At 43.4% G+C, this 17403-nt stretch overlaps 1 pseudogene; it reads right to left on the bottom strand.

Annotated features, from left to right (window-relative positions):
* Positions 1-3521, bottom strand: LOC147420217 (uncharacterized; annotated as a pseudogene).
* Between the last annotated feature and the right edge of the window lie 13882 nt (positions 3522-17403).

Raw genomic sequence — 17403 nt, 5'->3', positions numbered from 1 at the left:
AGTTGAAAGTGATTTCAAGATTCATCATAAAAGATACCACCACAAACGAAAGAAAGAAACCGATGTGCCTTTACTTATGCTCCTAGCATGTATAGGTTAGTTTGAAAAGAAACGAAGGGAGAATCAAGGATACTGCTTGTGCTGACAGTGAAAAGGGAAGGGGGAGGGGAGGCAAAGTCAACATCGAACAGAACCATCATCAAAGCAGGAGGTGAAGGCGACGGGGATGAAGTAGGGAGGGAGGCGAAGACGAACGAAGCATGACAAGAGTAACCCGCTCTCTCACCATATAACAACTGCTTCTAAATCATCCACCTCCATAACCTCTGGTTTTAATGATCCTTTCAAAAATAAGGTGAGCAACACGATTCTCGGCATTGGTAGTAAAGTCATGATCAGAAAATTGAAGAGAGCCACCCCAACTGGTCGACCACGGTAATCGGCATCGATCACTCCTGCCCCAACATCAATAGAATGTTTCCACGCAATACCAGATCCATGCGCTAAGCGTGCATATGTCCCTTCTGGAATTGCAATGGAGACGTCAGTTTTGGTAAGAGCTTTCCACAAGCAGGTACAACATCATGCACTGGAAACGTCATAACCTGCAACCAAGGTGGAGCCGCAAGAGGGGGTGATCATGTTCGTAGAGAGCTTCTTAACGAGGAGTATGGTGGGTGGTGCCATTGGAGACAGGTACCTCTAGCTTGGCAAGCTTGGAGATGGGTTCTAGCGGTTGTGCTGCTGCCATATATGGTGAGCTTCTTCATGAAAGAACTCGCCGGTGAATGCATAGAGGATCGATGCAGCTGCAAAAGGGCGCTCTCTTTCTCTCTCTCCCCCCCCCCCCCCCCCCCCGGACGCTGGCAAGTTAGTGACAGCCTTGCTCCATAACTTGACGGCCTTGTTCCAAAATGATGAAAATCATCTGAAGTTATATTGAGGTGGGTCGTCAAACATGGGCACAGAGGAGGTGGGAGGACTAGCCTTCGAGTACACAGGCAGCGATTTCGCGCAGCAGGGCCTGGTGTAGCTAGGAATATCACAAAAGTTCAATTGAGAAATACTCCCTAACTACTCCGCGGCGACGCGGAAGCAGTTAATACAGAGTCCCGAGCATGGGCATCGAGGAGCTGATGCCAAGGACTAGCCTTTGAGTACATAGGGAGCCAGTTCACGCAGTAGGCTTGGACGTGTAGGAATAGCACTCAAGCTCAATTGGGACACACTCCCTAACTACTCCGCGGCGGCGCGGAAGCAATTAGCATAGAGTCCCGATTAAGAGAAGTAGCCAGTTCACGCACCTGCCTGTGTAGGACGAGCACACAAGTTCAATTAGACACACTCCTTAACTATTCCGCGTCGGCGCGGAAGCAATTAAGATAGAGTCCCGATTAAGAGAAATAGGCCATCCTCGCAGCTTGCCTGGTGTAGGAGGAACACAGATACACTCCTTAACTATCCCGCATCGACGCGGAAGCAATTAAGATAGAGTCCCACTTCAGGTCACCCAAAAGCGTACGGAACTTCAAACAATTTAACCTCAATCTCCTTGTCTCTTGAACATTCTGAGTCGGCGTAGAGGATATTAGGCAATTGGATAACCCTTGACTCTTGAGCATTCCTAATCGGCACAGTGCTCGAAAAAAACTTTTTCTCAAAAACTTGACAAAACTACACTTGAGGAATACTAGAGGTAAATTGACTAAATTTGAAGTTTTTTACATTAAATTACACTAAATTTCTCCAAAATTTATAGGTTTTCTCGCCTTCAAATTTAAAAATTAGAGGTAAATCTCAAAATTTGTAGGCGCGATTTCACTAAACCTAGCTTTTTTTCGAGCACTGAATCGGCACCGAGTCGGCACCGAGGCTATTAGGTAAGTGAGCTTACTTTGATGTGCTTATTTATCGTCCATGTGTTAATCTTATCGATCCTATCTATTCAAACATGGCCATTCAGCATACCGTGCCGGTGCGGAATAATTGAAGGCATGATCCCAATTAACAAAAATGAGCTAATGCTCTTAAAGTAAATCGTCAATTAAATGAACAAAAAGGCATAAACATCTTTATTTACTCTATCATGTACCACATATAAACCTTTCCTCACGCTCTAACTCGTTGACAAGTTTAGAATTTTTAAAATGAAAAGAAGCAAGTTTGTTAGGCAGGCCCCCTTACCTTGCGTAAACGCGTGCTCCTATCCCTTGCTACCCTAAAATAAGACTTTATTCTAAATTGTCCCGTGTAGACGCGAAATTAGATAGAGTAGTGTCCATGTGGTTTTTGTTACATTTGTAAACATCAAGAGTCATGCTTTGGCGTCGCTTTGGTGGATTACATGCTCTGCACATAGTTGAACAACGGGATGTGATGATGGCTAGGGTTGGAAAACAAAAAACATGCAGCTCTTTCAAGACTATATGAAAATAACATAGATGTAGCTTGAGACGTTGAAGAGGTTTTAATGATAATAAGTTGAGAGAATGCATATTAGAAGGAAAATGGAGCATAGAGGCGTATTTCATTAACATTATGGAGGAAAATTGAACCCGAGAATAAGTTGAGAGAGGTGTAGTCAATTGAGAATGGGGAAAAAACGCAACCTCTTGAAATTTTCTTTCCCTAGGTTTTGGCCTTTTCAAACTTAGTATCTTGAAGAGCATGACTCATGTAAAAAAACACCGATGGTTTGTCTTTCCCAAGAGATCGTGGTTTGTAACAAGTGGTCTTGATTTCCTCCATGCCCTTTGAGTAGGTGTGTTGTAATTCACACTTTGAAGAACTGCTAGTGTCACAGCTGCACAAGTGACTGGATAAAGACCAATGTCTTTTTAATAACCAAGTGAAGCACACATACTTGCATATTTAGCCTCAGAAAGATCTTTAGTTCTTGGGACAAAAGCACCTCACTCGTCTTGAGCAACAAATATGTCTCCCTAGTGTGGCACTATTGGAATCTCATCGCGCAGCACTGACAAAAGTAGAGTTGTTCTAGGGATTGTGAGTTTGTGTGGGGCCAGAGTTCTATCATAGCAACGGCTTTTTGAGCTAAGTTTTATGGTCCTCTATGGATTGGCTATTTTTTTGGATTTCGTGTAGTTTCCATTGCAAGATGTATTCCTATTATACTTGCAATGTTTCAATAGCTTATGTACTTAATCAATTAGGAATTTATATTGTCACAATGATCACCTTCTATTGATTGACCATTTTGTTGGACTGCCTGCACTTGACCTTATGGTGGGGCTTAATATAAAAATGCTTCTTGTGTTACAATTCTCTTTACTTTTGCTCGGAAAAATGTTGTGCTTGGTTTTTTCCGCTCGATGTATGGATTTCCTCCCTATAATACCCTCAATCCTATAATCATCAAGCCCTTCAACAATGATTGGTCCATCAAGGTCAATTACCACCTCTATCTTGTTGACTTCACCTAGCTGCTCTTCAAACACCTGTTCTACCACTACACCTTTAGATAAAGAAGAGAGAAACTCATTCCACACCACATTATCCATCTACTCTTCTTTCATAGCCAAGGCCGCTCCATCCTTCCCAACAGAGCTCCGTATTTGTTGTTGCACCACTGTAGTACATTCTCGAGCAATCTTCACAAGCATAGTCATTAGCATGGCACCACGCATCATCTTCACATGCTTGTTCTCATTTGTAGGTTTGGAATCCTCCACTTGATTTTTATCAAGTGTGTTGGCTTGCACTTCTCCATGCTCCTCACATATATTCACCGCATCTCTACTCACATGCAAGAGATAAAACTCTTTATACCTTGAACGTGATGAATTAGTCTCCCAAGTCATATCCGCATCCATAGAACTGCTATCACTTGCTTCTACCTCCTCTTCTGTCTTATGATTTGGAACCTCTTCAAGCTTTACCATTTTGACCTCGTTTACAAATCTCACCTTCTGATCTCCAGCACACATCAATAGAGCTTGACCAATCATACCTAGACATGTCCATGTATTATTTACCTTATCTTGAACCACCAATACCTGCTTCCATAGTTGGAGCCTCTCTAACTGGCATCTTGGGCATAGAAACCACTTGATCCCTCTATAACCACAGAACCCTTGGTTCCTCTTGCACCGGAGACTCTTTAGCAACACCAACTTTGTCTTCATTTCCAATGCATCAACTTGCTTTGGAACCACCTGGCTCAATGATTCCCACCTAACTGGGCACTTTTTCAAAATCGTTTTAGTCCTTCCTCTTGCTAAAGCCACCACTTCTTTGTACGACATATGTCCTCCGTCTGTCTCCACTTTGTCGTGAACCTCCTCATGCAGACAATCCATGAATTTTCTTAACTTTGAAAATTTGGTTTTTTTGTAGTAGTTACCTTGATTAGCCATCCCCAAAGGGCTTCAAACTCTCACTTGAATGCTTGAAAATCACCTTCCAAGCTTTGATTCAACATGTCCAAGCTTACAGTTCACATGAATATCCACCACAAATCTGCTCCAAAAGGAAGATTCCAAGGCCTCCCAATCTATTTTCTCTTCTTGACTAGTCCATCCTACCATCTCCTCACTTTACCACGAACTAGGAGAGAAAAAACCTGAAGTGCATCTTCATCTCTTGACAAGCTACTCTCTAGAAGAAACAAACCATAATCTTGGAGCCAAGTTTTTGCATCTTCAACCCTAGTGAATATTGAAAAACCTGACTACATCCTCTCTAGCAGCATGTGCTCTTTAAAAACTGCACCTTTGGCATTGCCAAAACCATAACTTCACCTTCAAATAGGAGCAATCAACGTGCTCCTCACTAGGGGCACCATAAGATGGAGAAGAGGCATGGGGGAACACACCCAACTCACAACACAAGGCTTGTCTATAGCTCAGGGCATTCACATCACCTCTATCCTCTCAAGGTTGCCTTCAAAAACAACCAACTCACACTAGCAAACCACCATTTGCACCCAAACCAATGCACACACGCTCGACAAGATCACCATACCACACTCACACACCATCGCTATTTGTGTCAATGCTCTTAGCACACACACACCAATGCTCTATTTCACTCTCTTCAGACACAGACACCATTGATTTGGGTGGGCACACACATCCACAATGCCAAAACCATGAAGGAAAAACAAGAGCAAGAGAACGAGAAGGGGGAAAGGGGAGAATTGACACTAAAATGAGCCAATGCAAGGTTTTATCTTGATTAAGAAACTCTTTACAGCATCTTGAGCACCATTCTATGGCTGACTTGGCAAAAAAGAACACACCGTTGAGGCTTTACTTTGCAAAAAACCAATGGGGGTGAGCCCTCTCGCTGTTGGGTCCCCTCTACACCAAAGACTCCACAATGCAAGAAAAATGTCATAAAGTTTAATATCTACCTATCCCAAATGATTTTCTCATATTGAACAGATCATTTGATGTGGGAAAATGAAGGGGAACAGGAGTTAGAATATAGATATGTGATTTTAGACCTATCTAAGCACGGGACCAAAGGGAGAGAAGGCTACATCTCATTGAGGGTCTAAAAAGGAGATGGTCTACCAAAGAGCAATGAGCAAATAATGGAGCTTAAAAGACCTAAGGGTTAGATTCATTAAAGACCTCCACAAAGGTTAGTGCTAAAAGTCCTTAGACCTAGGACCTTTAGGTTCTATAGACCTTAGGCAAGCTAGGCTTGTTCTTGAGGTGCTTGGGCTGACTAAGGTGCTTGAGGTGCTCGAACTGACTAAGGTGCTTGAATTGACTAAGGTTCTTGAGGTGCTTAATGACTAAGGTTTTTGAGGTGCTTGATGACCAAGGTGTTTGAGGTGCTTGAAGACCAAGGTTTTTGAGGTGTTCAAGTCAATTATGAGTCCTACATAGGAGGGGGAGAGCCCTAAAGGCCCGGGGCGGTCACTTTTTAGAATGTGTATGATATCACGTGAGTTAACCGGAGAGGATTATTAAAAGACCAAAATGTATAAAAATGTATACATACAGAGAGGGGTGGGGGTTTTTTAAATAGGCTCACAGTGTAAGTATAGTATGTATATTGGGGTATTATTAATTACCTCTTGAACGCACGTGATATAGGGGTCTTTTGATAAGTGACTGCCCCGGGCCTAAAGGTAGGGGATGAGAGAGAACACACTCACACACATTGGAGGCATGCCCAAGACTCAGGAGGCGTAAAGGACACATGTCAAGCCCCTAACCATGTTTCCCACATAGTGTGCCTGAATCCTATTGGATAGCCTTTAGGGAGGTCCAATGAGAATTTAGATTCAATTAAATAATTAATTAAGCTCTCTCTTTCTCTCAAAGGGGGAAAGGAGGACACTTGTCCAAATGCTACCTCTATTGCTTGTTATAACCAAAGCCTATGATTGGATGGGCCCTGGCATGGACCAATGGGATGCAAGCTAGAGTAAGGAGAGAGAGGGGTCGACCAAGGAAAGGAGGAACTCTCACTTTTGGGCATACTCACACATTCTCTCGTGAGTTGAGCAAGAACTCCATCTCCTTCTCCAAGCTTGAGAAGTAGAGAGCCTACACCAACACCTCTTGGCCATGGAATGCAAATCCAACCAAGATTCAAGCTTCAAAGAGGGTAAGTGGGACATGGATTTATTATCCCGGTAGGAATGAACATGGTTCGAGGTACACTGTTGGGAACTATAGACTATTATGGAGTCATTTGGGTCTTGCGCTTGGATTAACCATTATTGAGCTACTAGCAAGCTCAATAGGAACTATATCAACCAAGCAATGTTAGACCCTCTCCACTACTCTTTGCAATTAACAGTCTGTAAACCATGGGTGTAGTTGCTTGAGTGCTAATTTTGAAAAGTTAAGAAGAGTAGCAACAACTAAAGTTTTGAGGCTGCCAAAGAACAAAGAAGCATATACATAAATTTAGTTAGCATGGTTGACAATAATAATGAGAGTAGAATGAATAATTTCATTAATCAAAAGAAGAGTAAATTTTTCTTGAAAGAGATTCAATACCTAGGCCATATTATTTCTCAAAATGGCATCCATAGGATCCAACCAAGCTAGAGGTAATAAAAGGATGGCCTAATCCAAGGAATCTACATGAGATATGAAGCTTTATCGATATGTGTGCATACTATAGACGCTTCATAGGAAAATTCTCACAAATAACAAGACCATTACATGACTTAACAAAAAATAACGTTAAGTATACATGGATTGCAAAAGAGAAAAATGATTTTGAGAAGCTCAAAGAGAAGCTTACCTCTCAACCTATGCTTACACTACCGGATCTCTCAAAACCATTTGAGGTCCAATGTGATGCTTATGGGGATTGCCTTGGAGCAGTCTTGCTTCAAGGAGGGCATGCCATAGAATAAGAGATTCAAAGACTCAATTTCGATGAGCAAGTGTTGGACATATACGAAAAAGAGCTACTAGCTATTCTACATGCCCTTGCTACAGGGAAGCATTATCTTTTGGGGATTCCATTCATCCTACAAACGGATCACCAAAATCTTAAGTACTTCATGATGCAAACCAAGCTTTTTGACAAACAAATGGGGTGGGAAAATATTCTTTCGCAATTTATCTTTCATATTGCTCACATTGCTCGCAAGCACAATCAAGTGGCTGATGCATTGTCACGACGACCAAGGACTAAAGTGGTGTCTATAGCAACTCACAATGATCTATCTTTCATGGTAGATGAGTATGCTACTTACCCCGCTTTCAAGGATGTTATTTCAGCCCTTGCCCTAGGGAAGAAAGAGGAACCATTCACCTTGCAGAATGGTAACATTCTCTATGGCAATAGGCTATGTGTTACTAATTCACTTCGTGAGAAAGTAATGCACAAATCCCATGCTCCTTCTTATGCAGGGCATAGAGGGATTCAACCTACTCTTTGAGGAGTAGAGACCTACTTCTATTGGCCCACTATGAAAGTAGACATACCAGAGTATGTTTCAAAATGTGTAGTATGTCAAAAGACAAAGTATGATAGAGGGAAGCAACCTAAATTACTTCTGTCATTGTCAATTCCTAATTCACCATGGGAAAGAATATCCATGGATTTTATCTTGGGATTGCTCAGGTCTATCCATGGGAATACAGAAATATGGACAATAGTTGACATGTTTAGCAAACAAGCACATTTTATACCTGTCAAAAAGACTATTAAGGCACATCAAATGGCAACTCTCTTCATATCTCAAATTTTCAAGTTCCATGGCTTGCCAACATCCATAAAGTCCAGACAAAGATCCTAGAATGACAAGTAATTTTTGGAAGGGTCTCTTCAAGAATCTAGGTACAAGGTTAAAGTTTTCCTCGGCCTATCACCCACAAACGGATGACCAAAGTGAAATAGCAAACCTTACAACTCTAGATCTCCTAAAAACCTATGTTTTCGCTACAACAAAAGAAGGTGTTATCGACGTATATATCGATGCTGCCCATCGCTATACGCGTCGCTGTGAAACCAGTCGCTATTAGCGACGCTGATAGCCACGCGTATAGCGACGCGCATAGCGACGCATATAGCGACGACCATAGCAGAAAAAAAAATTCTTGGGCAGAGGGCAGGTAGCCTGGCCTGTGCCCAGTTAAAAGATGGACACAACCACAGCCAGACTTCCTACCCTCTGCCCAAGAAAGCGAGCAGCACCAAAATATCAACCATGCTCCCGCGCGCAAAAATTTCGGTAGAGTTCCCTTTGTTTTTACATAAACTTTTCAAAAAAAACCATATCATGTATACGCCTCCTACATGCTATCCATGTAGGATCTCACATGAGATTTAAGGCCAATGAAAGACAACCGTACCAACTGAAAAGCATTGCCATAACTTAAAAGCATAACCATAACGAACCATAACCATAACTTAAAAGCATAACCATAACTTAAAACCATAACCGACTATAATCACTTTGATCAAAACCATAATGCAGATAACCATAACCATAAACAAAATTAACAATAACCATAAGCATAACCAGAAAGAGAAACAATAACTGTCTATACAATGACAATGACAATAATCATAACCATAAGGCAAACAATAATTGTTTGAACACTAACTGTTTGTACAAAAAAGAGACACAGAAGCGTGTCTGTGTCTCACAAAGCATATAGATGAAATCTGGTCCACTAATGACTAGGCGTCGCAACCTGCACATAGGACAACTCACAAAATTAGTATTGATATTACTTCACATATACTGACTTAATTAAATCAACTCACACATATTAACGTCTCACCTCAAGCGATCAACAAGACTATAAGGCCTCCCAGTCTACAGGCTCTCCTGAAGCTTCAATATCATTCAGTACTTCATAGATACCTCTGCGATATCCATCTGACTCCTCCTCGCGTGATGGAGCTTGATGCATCGCAAGATTCTGCGTTTATACAAAAATCAAAGTAATAAGAATACATGATTCATCGCGTTTTAAAAAACGCCATAGTTAAGATTGGATTAGAAACTCACAAACTCATAGCGAAAGGTGTCGAAGCCTCCGCTGCCAAGATGAAATGTCCCCCTAGTCATCTGTCATACCTGCGCGGCCTCACGCTGCTGTCTGAACCACGTGGCCGCTGTCCGCTCATCCTCCCTGATCTGCAGCCATGTCTCATGTGGGATGCCCGAAGGCTTCGGCGAGCCGGTCCTGAAAGCCTTCCGAGCTGCATCTCGTCGATGTTTGATGGTGTCCCGTAAAACACCCTTGATCCACCGCGCCGAAACAACGGAAGAACCCGGAGCAGGCTGGTACTCTCTCAGGATGGTCTCCACTATGTAAGTGAATTTTTTCTTTTGTTGCTAATCCCAAGACGTCAGAATGCTGGTCAAAAACTGCAGCTCCACGAGCTGGCGAATCCGCTGTCGCATCTCAGTCCCGACTCTATCCATGTCAACAAAACCATCTCCCCGTACAATATAGAGCTTGGAGGCACTAGGATCGTGTGCCCCCCAAGGTGTCCGAGGTGTGCCAAGAGGTGTGTCGAGAGGTGTGCCTGGGTAAGACGGGGGTCGTGAGCGAGGAGGGGTCGAAGCATCTGTGGACCCTCCTCTACAGCAACCACCACCTCCACCTGACGATCGCCGAGATCGACGAGTGCGCCTGTGCTGCGGAGATGAGGACGTACCCGCCTCTGCCCCACCCCTAGGTGTCGAAGCGGCCGTGATGGGAGAAGAAGGCGTTGTACCCATAGGCGTCCTGAACCCTGTAGGCGTCCCCCCCTAGGCGTCGGTCCCTCGGGTGTGAAGCCCGGAGGCGTAGTACCCGTGCCTCTGGCTACCCAGTACTGAGAAGCCTCTGCCATCTGAGCAGGCGTCATCCGTGTAACGAAGCCCATGAATGCATCTGCACTCATGGAAGCAGGATCTGGAATCTCGTCTGCCATACTAAAGTCCTGCACAAAGAAAGTAAAATGAAGCATCAGGACACAGTTGTTTAAATTAACTTTAAGTTTAATTTTAAATCAAAATCTTTACACAAACACTTACAGGCCTAGGCCTCGACGAGTGAGGCATCATCGATAAGATCTTGCACCGTATCATCGTCTATCTCTAATTGCAAACATAACTCTGCCCCAACTCGTTCTGGCAGATTGTCTTCACCCAGTACTGAGAAGCCTCTGCCATCTGAGCAGGCGTCATCCGTGTAACGAAGCCCATGAATGCATCTGCACTCATGGAAGCGGGATTTGGAATCTCGTCTGCCATACTAAAGTCCTGCACAAAGAAAGTAAAATGAAGCATCAGGACACAGTTGTTTAAATTAACTTTAAGTTTAATTTTAAATCAAAATCTTTACACAAACACTTACAGGCCTAGGCCTCGACGAGTGAGGCATCATCGATAAGATCTTGCACCGTATCATCGTCTATCTCTAATTGCAAACATAACTCTGCCCCAACTCGTTCTGGCAGATTGTCTTCATCCATTGCATCTTCATCTACAAGTGTCAATTCTGGCTCGTCTGCGTCATCCCTCATATATCTGTCAGCTTCCTCTGCCATACCTTCGTCCATCTCATCTAATGTCACAGTAGTATGGACGTCGTCTGACTGACTTTCCTCCAGGAGATCTTGCCCTTCAAATACTTGTTTATTTCTTGGAGCAACCTGAACCACAAACCACCATTGTCGCTCTCGAGGGTCCGGTACAAAGACCACTTGCTCGCAATGTTCAGGAAGAGCAAATGTGTCGCTCGCATCTGTCCAAGTCTTTGTAGAATCTATTTGCACAAGTTTGTTTCCATCTCTGCGTACCGTTGCATTGCGACCAAAAGTAATCACCTTGAACCACTTCACATCCAACAAAAACATCTCAAACCGCCTGAAGCTTACTTTCAGGATATCTGACACCAAACCACAATAATCCAGGTTGCTAGTGCTCTCATTCGTGTCTCTAGCACTAGCCCTGCTCTTTTGCATGAAACTAACCATTACCCCACTCTCAAACGTGTTTCTTCTGCTGTCAATTTGTTGTGTTCTGAAATGCTTTCCATGCGACCACAGTGCCATGTATGTATGATACTTCCAGTCACATCCAATAGCCAGCTCTTCCTCTTCTAGAGATATGGGTTCTCTGATCTGTCGAGCTGCTCTCACTGTTTTGTCCAACCATGCCATTGTAGGGAATTCAGGTAGAGGAGCGAGATAGTCTGGCAAGGGTAAGCCTCTAGTTGTTCGACTTTGCCTGAAATCCTGTCGCTCTAGATTGTGTCTCTCTTTCTCTTCTTCATACCTTTCAAGCCATTTTTGCATCGACGCTAAATTTAGTATACAGAACTTCATGATCTTTTCTCGCATGGCCACGTTCATTTTCTTCGGCACCCCTTGCCCTTGTGGCTCCTCTCCCACCAGTCTTGCATCCTCCTCATTTTCTTCGGCACCCCTTGCCCTTGTGGCTCCTCTCCCACCAGTCTTGCATCCTCCTCATTGCTCCACAGTCGAGGCATTTCTGGGTCAGAAACGGATAGAAATTCGGTCGTCAATACAAGAGACTCTTGCACCAGCCATCCTTCTGCCATGCTCCCCTCTGGACGCGCTTTTTGGCGAACAAAACCCTTAAGTGTTTTCATGAACCGCTCTAGAAAGAACATCCAACGGCTGTGGATTGTACCTGCCACTGCAACCTCATCTACTACATGGACGAGCAAGTGCATTTGGATAGTTAGGCAGCTCGTGGGTAAATACTTCTCAATCATGCAAACTGCCTCAATGGAGTTAGCCCTTGCGACTGCAATAGATTCCTCCTGTATCTCCTTGGAGGAGATCCACCGCACTAGCTCTGAAATCTTGTATATGCAGGCACTTCCTCCATTAAACACCCCTTGATCGCAATTGGAAGAATGAATTGCAAGAACTTATGCCAGTCGTGCGATTTCAACCCTTACAGTTGATCGTCACAGGTGAATGCTGTCTTGAGACATCGCATATATCCTATTGGCGTCCTGAACTCTGAAATCACCCTTTTCACTTGTCGCTCTTCGTTTTTTAGCAATACCCATGGTGCTCTTGGAAGTTTTGTTTGACCATCTGCATTGGTGAAAGACCACAGCTCTGGCATCTTTCCAACCGACTGCAAATCATCTCGTGAAGCTCGATTGTCTTTCATTCCCATGATTGTCTTCCAGAGGAGCTCTCCCACATTCTTGAATATATGCATTGGATCCAGCAAATGGTTAATTAGTAGATCACCCCAGTACGGCAACGTATGGAGAATGGACAAACATTTCATTCCTGGAACAGGTTGCCCCTCATGTTGCTCCCATCGGCGACGCCACTCTTGTACATGCATAGGACGACATTCGACGTGACCAAGCTGGCCTTCGCGCAAGTGATGGCCATCTGGAAGATAACGGTGGTGGCCTTGATAAATTGTCTTTCGAAGAGAGGTAGAATAGCGCACATCCAAAGACTGCCCGCAAATTGGGCGTGCATTGTATCCCGAAGTTGTTAGTCCTGCATATATCAAAGCATGAATCAGGCCAAGGCAAAGGGCTTGCGAATAGCGAGAATTTTGTAAATCAATAACCATTACCAGAAGCTTCTCCGTATCCTGGCCAATCATGCATAGTCCACATAAGAAGTCCATGGATCCTTGCATGCTGTTGTCCTACTGGTTCAACCGCATCTGCTATGTCGATCCCATGCCATAACTCCTGGAGCTCATCAACTAGTGGAGCTAGATAAACATCCATGTTTTTTGCCTTGAACTTACTAGGTACAATCAAGCTTAAAATCAAATGACCCTTCTTGATAGCAAGCCACGGCGGGAGGTTGTAATTGATAAGGCACACAGGCCAAGTGCTCCATGACGAGCTTCTCAAGCCAAATGGATTGACTCCATCCATTGCCATGCTTAAAATCAAATGACCCTTCTTGATAGCAAGCCACGGCGGGAGGTTGTAATTGATAAGGCACACAGGCCAAGTGCTCCATGACGAGCTTCTCAAGCCAAATGGATTGACTCCATCCATTGCCATGCCCAAACGCAAATTGTGTGGTTCACTCTTAAAATGTGGCCAGGTATCTTCAATGTGCCTCCAAGCCTTCGAATCAGCGGGCACCCTAAATGTTGCGTCAGTGGATCTATTCGTAGAATGCCACCGCATCAACTTTGCAATGGAACCACAACGAAACATGCTTTTTATCCTAGGAATAATAGGGAAATGCCGCAACACTTTAGCTGACACTATCTCGCCAACTGCATCTTGTTTGTAGCGCATTGCTCCGCACTTAGGACACGACAGACAATCTGCGAATTCATTGCGAAAAAGAATGCAATCATTTGGACATGCATGAATCTTGTTGTAGTCCAAGCCAACTGAGGTCAGAAGTTGCTTTGCGTCTGGCCTGGAGGGGGGCATTTCATTGCCAGCCGGGAGAAGTTGCTCCCGCAATAACGTGTTGAAGCCACATTAAATTAAAAAGCTCTCCGAGCACATCACCGTTGCAATCAGAAAATCTCTTTTGTAAATTACGTACCTAAACAAAGCAGTGACGCCTTGCATCTGACCACCCGTACACTGACTGAAGATTCAAAAAATGCACAGACGCCTTCATAGATTGGTTGACGTGCCAACTTCCTCAACATGTCTTCGGGAGATAGGCGCACAACTTCTGGTGCTGCTTCGTTCGCGTTCTCCTCGCTTGTCTGGAAGAAGGCATCCAGCATCTCCTCCATGCCGTCGTCTTCTGTTTGTAAGCCCTTTTCTGCTTCCATCCATGGCTCTATATTGGTCGGACCTTCACGCATAATCTTTTTTCTCTCTCTCTCAGATGTAGGTGCTATGTCGCGGAAATCAATGCCCGTTCCGTAGGAGTCGTATCGCAGATTCTGTACGGTTTCTCCAGCAAACTCTCCGTACTTGTGCACATGCTCATTACATATCCTACGCTTGCGCAGGATTTGATACTTGCAGAGCGTGCACGAGCATGCAATCTTTTCCTCCATGTTAGTTGATGACGTTGCCATCTACAATGATTATGAATGTTGTTTAATAAATATATATATATATAAATAAAATATATATATATATATATATATATATAATATATATATATATATATATACTCCTCACAATGTAAACTACCTCGCATTCTCTAGTCTTGCCCAATCTCCGTACACCTCGGTCCAGAGGTGTACAGAGATCAGGACCACCGGGTCAAAATCTCGTCTTTATTGGTCAAATCCTATATGGGTAGACACATACGTGCACTCCCAAGGTGTACATGGCAATGCATGTAGCAGGCAAAACCCCTTTGCCTCTTTTAGTTCCATAGTTTTCTTCTCTGTCTACGAACCCACCTGCCTCCATTCCGAGGTAGCCTATCAGAGAAAGCTTTCCAATGCCGCACTTGATGAATCATATATTAAAGCATGACCATATTTGTCATTTTTGTAATGTTCCGTCTGTTTGCAATTTTTTGCACAGGTTTTTCCAAGGATATATATGCCCATTCCTGGTTTTTTTTCACCACATGCACAAGCCATGGAAGTTCTCAGCCCAATGAAAGTTTTCTACCTGATTGTAAACCGGACGGGGCCTCCATGTCCAAGCCAGAAGATAATGTGGAGATGGATGAGCAACTTGAGAAAGATTCAGAAAGCCTTGCATGGTTCTTGCTCAAAAAAGCGATCTCGATCTCTCTTTCTCTCTCGATCTCACTCTCGCTATCTCTCTCTCTCTCTCTCTCTCTCTCTCTCTCGATCTCGCTCTCGCTATCTTCTCTTTCTCTCTCTATGTTCTCTTATTTCCCTATCTCTCTCTCTGTCCCTCTCTTCACTTTCTCTACCTCTCTCTCTCTCTCTCTCCCTCATCCTCATTCCTCTCTCTCTCTCTCTCTAATATATATATATATATAATATATATATATAAATATATATAATATATATATATATATATATATATATATATATATATATATATATAACTCTCTTTCTCATCTCTCTAGCTATTATCCTATCTCTCTCTCTATTACTCTCTCTCTCTCTCGCTCTCTACTTCCCTATCTCTCTACTGATCGAACGAGCGACTGAGCTAGGGAGATCTAGACGTCCACGACTGCGGAGGACTACACAACATCGACAGAGGCTGCATCAGAGGATCTAGCTAGGTCACTTTGCTCGACATGCATAACGCCCGGTCGGACTACTGACCATGGAGGAGATTGATGAGATCCGCCAGCGACAGCTGCTGATCTCCTATGATCTACTACCATCCCAGCTAGCTGGTTTAGAGCCGTTTAGTCCATACCCCACAGTTTAGGATTCCATAATATTTTATTTGTCATCTTCTTACTCTGACTTTGTATCAGATCCATCACATTGTAACTTCTTGTCTCATGTCTCATAGGTCACTTTGGCCTTTCGAACGACGTTAATATAACATTTCATTTCATTTCTCTCTTTAATTATTTTTCTTTAATTTTAATTTCCTAAGCATACATTAATTCTCTCTCTCTCTCTCTCTTCCTTCTCTCAGTCTCTCTCTCTCTCTTCTCTCTCTCTCTCTCTCTCGCTCTTTGATTACCTACACACACACACATTTCTCTCTCTCTCTCTCACTCTCCCTCTCTCTCTCTCTCTCTCTCTCTCTCTCTCTCTCTTTCCTACACACACACACACACATACACCGCTCTCTCTCTCTCTCCTCTCTCTCTCTCTCTCTCTCTCTCCTCTCTCTCTCTCTCTCTCTCTCTCTCTCACACACACACACACACACACACACACACACACGATGTAGAGAGAGAGAGAGAGAGAGGGGTTGGAGGGGGGGGGGGGGGGGGGGGGGGGGGGGGGGGGGGGGGGCATAATATCTGCGTAGCAGGTGGAGGCCAAGTTTGAGCAAAGCGCAGGCAAAAATGGCCCTGCTGCTCGCAGGTTTCTCTTTTTTTCCCCAAATTTTTTTGCGTCGCTATACGCGTCGATATACGCGTGAGAAATAAAGCCTTTCCACGTGTATATCGACGCACATTGCGACGCGTATATTGACGCCCGCTAATTTCGTCGATATACGCATGTCGATATCTCCATGTAGTGTTTGGAAGTAGATCAACGCTCACAATGGGAGAAGTACCTACCTTGTAGAGTATGCATACAACAACATTGTACATACTTCTACCAGAAAGGCACCTTTCGAGGTTACAAAGGAGAGTCACCAAGAGAACCAATAATTGAGGACCCGCCGTAGATTGAAGATCAAGAAGAGGTGCTCCAACCTGAATTCATCCTTCAACATGAAGACAAGGTACTAAGACATGGTAAGATTATTCAACGGTATCTTATTAAGTTCAAAATTATCCTTTTAAAGATGCTAGATGGATGCAAGGAACATAGCTTAAGGATAATATGAACCTTGCCAATGCTTACAATGGTACATTGGAGTAAGCAAATGCAAATGCCTTTTAAATAAACAATGTTTTTGTCTTATAAGACTAGGTCTCTTTCTATTGTGAATAAATTTTGGTAGTATATATTCTTAGAATCATGTTTGTGATGATGACGTCTCCCAAACACCAAGTAGAATTTGTCACTCTACTCTGGGAGTATGAAATGGACTAAAGAGTAGACATGCTTGCGGTAGCTAAGTCTCTCAAGCACCAAATGGACTAGTCATCCATTTTGAAATGATGTCATAGGGTAAAAAGGGAATCTCTACCCGCTAAGAAACATAGACTAATGACTAAGGATTTATCTTCTGTACCTCATAGTCGAGGATGACTATGGTTTCAAGAGAGAGGTAATGTCATAAATTCTAATATCTACCTATCCTAAATGATTTTCTCATATTGAAATGATCATTTAATGTGGAAAAATGAATGGGAACAAGAGTAAGAATATAGACATGTGCTTTTAGACCTATCTGAGAATGGGACCAAAGGGAGAGAAGGCTACATCTCATTGAGGGTCCAATAAGG

Source organism: Adiantum capillus-veneris, chromosome 28, assembly GCF_014529385.1.
Source record: "Adiantum capillus-veneris isolate H3 chromosome 28, ASM1452938v2, whole genome shotgun sequence".
Taxonomy (NCBI): Eukaryota; Viridiplantae; Streptophyta; class Polypodiopsida; order Polypodiales; family Pteridaceae; genus Adiantum; species Adiantum capillus-veneris.
This window is presented reverse-complemented; position numbering and strand designations above follow the sequence as displayed.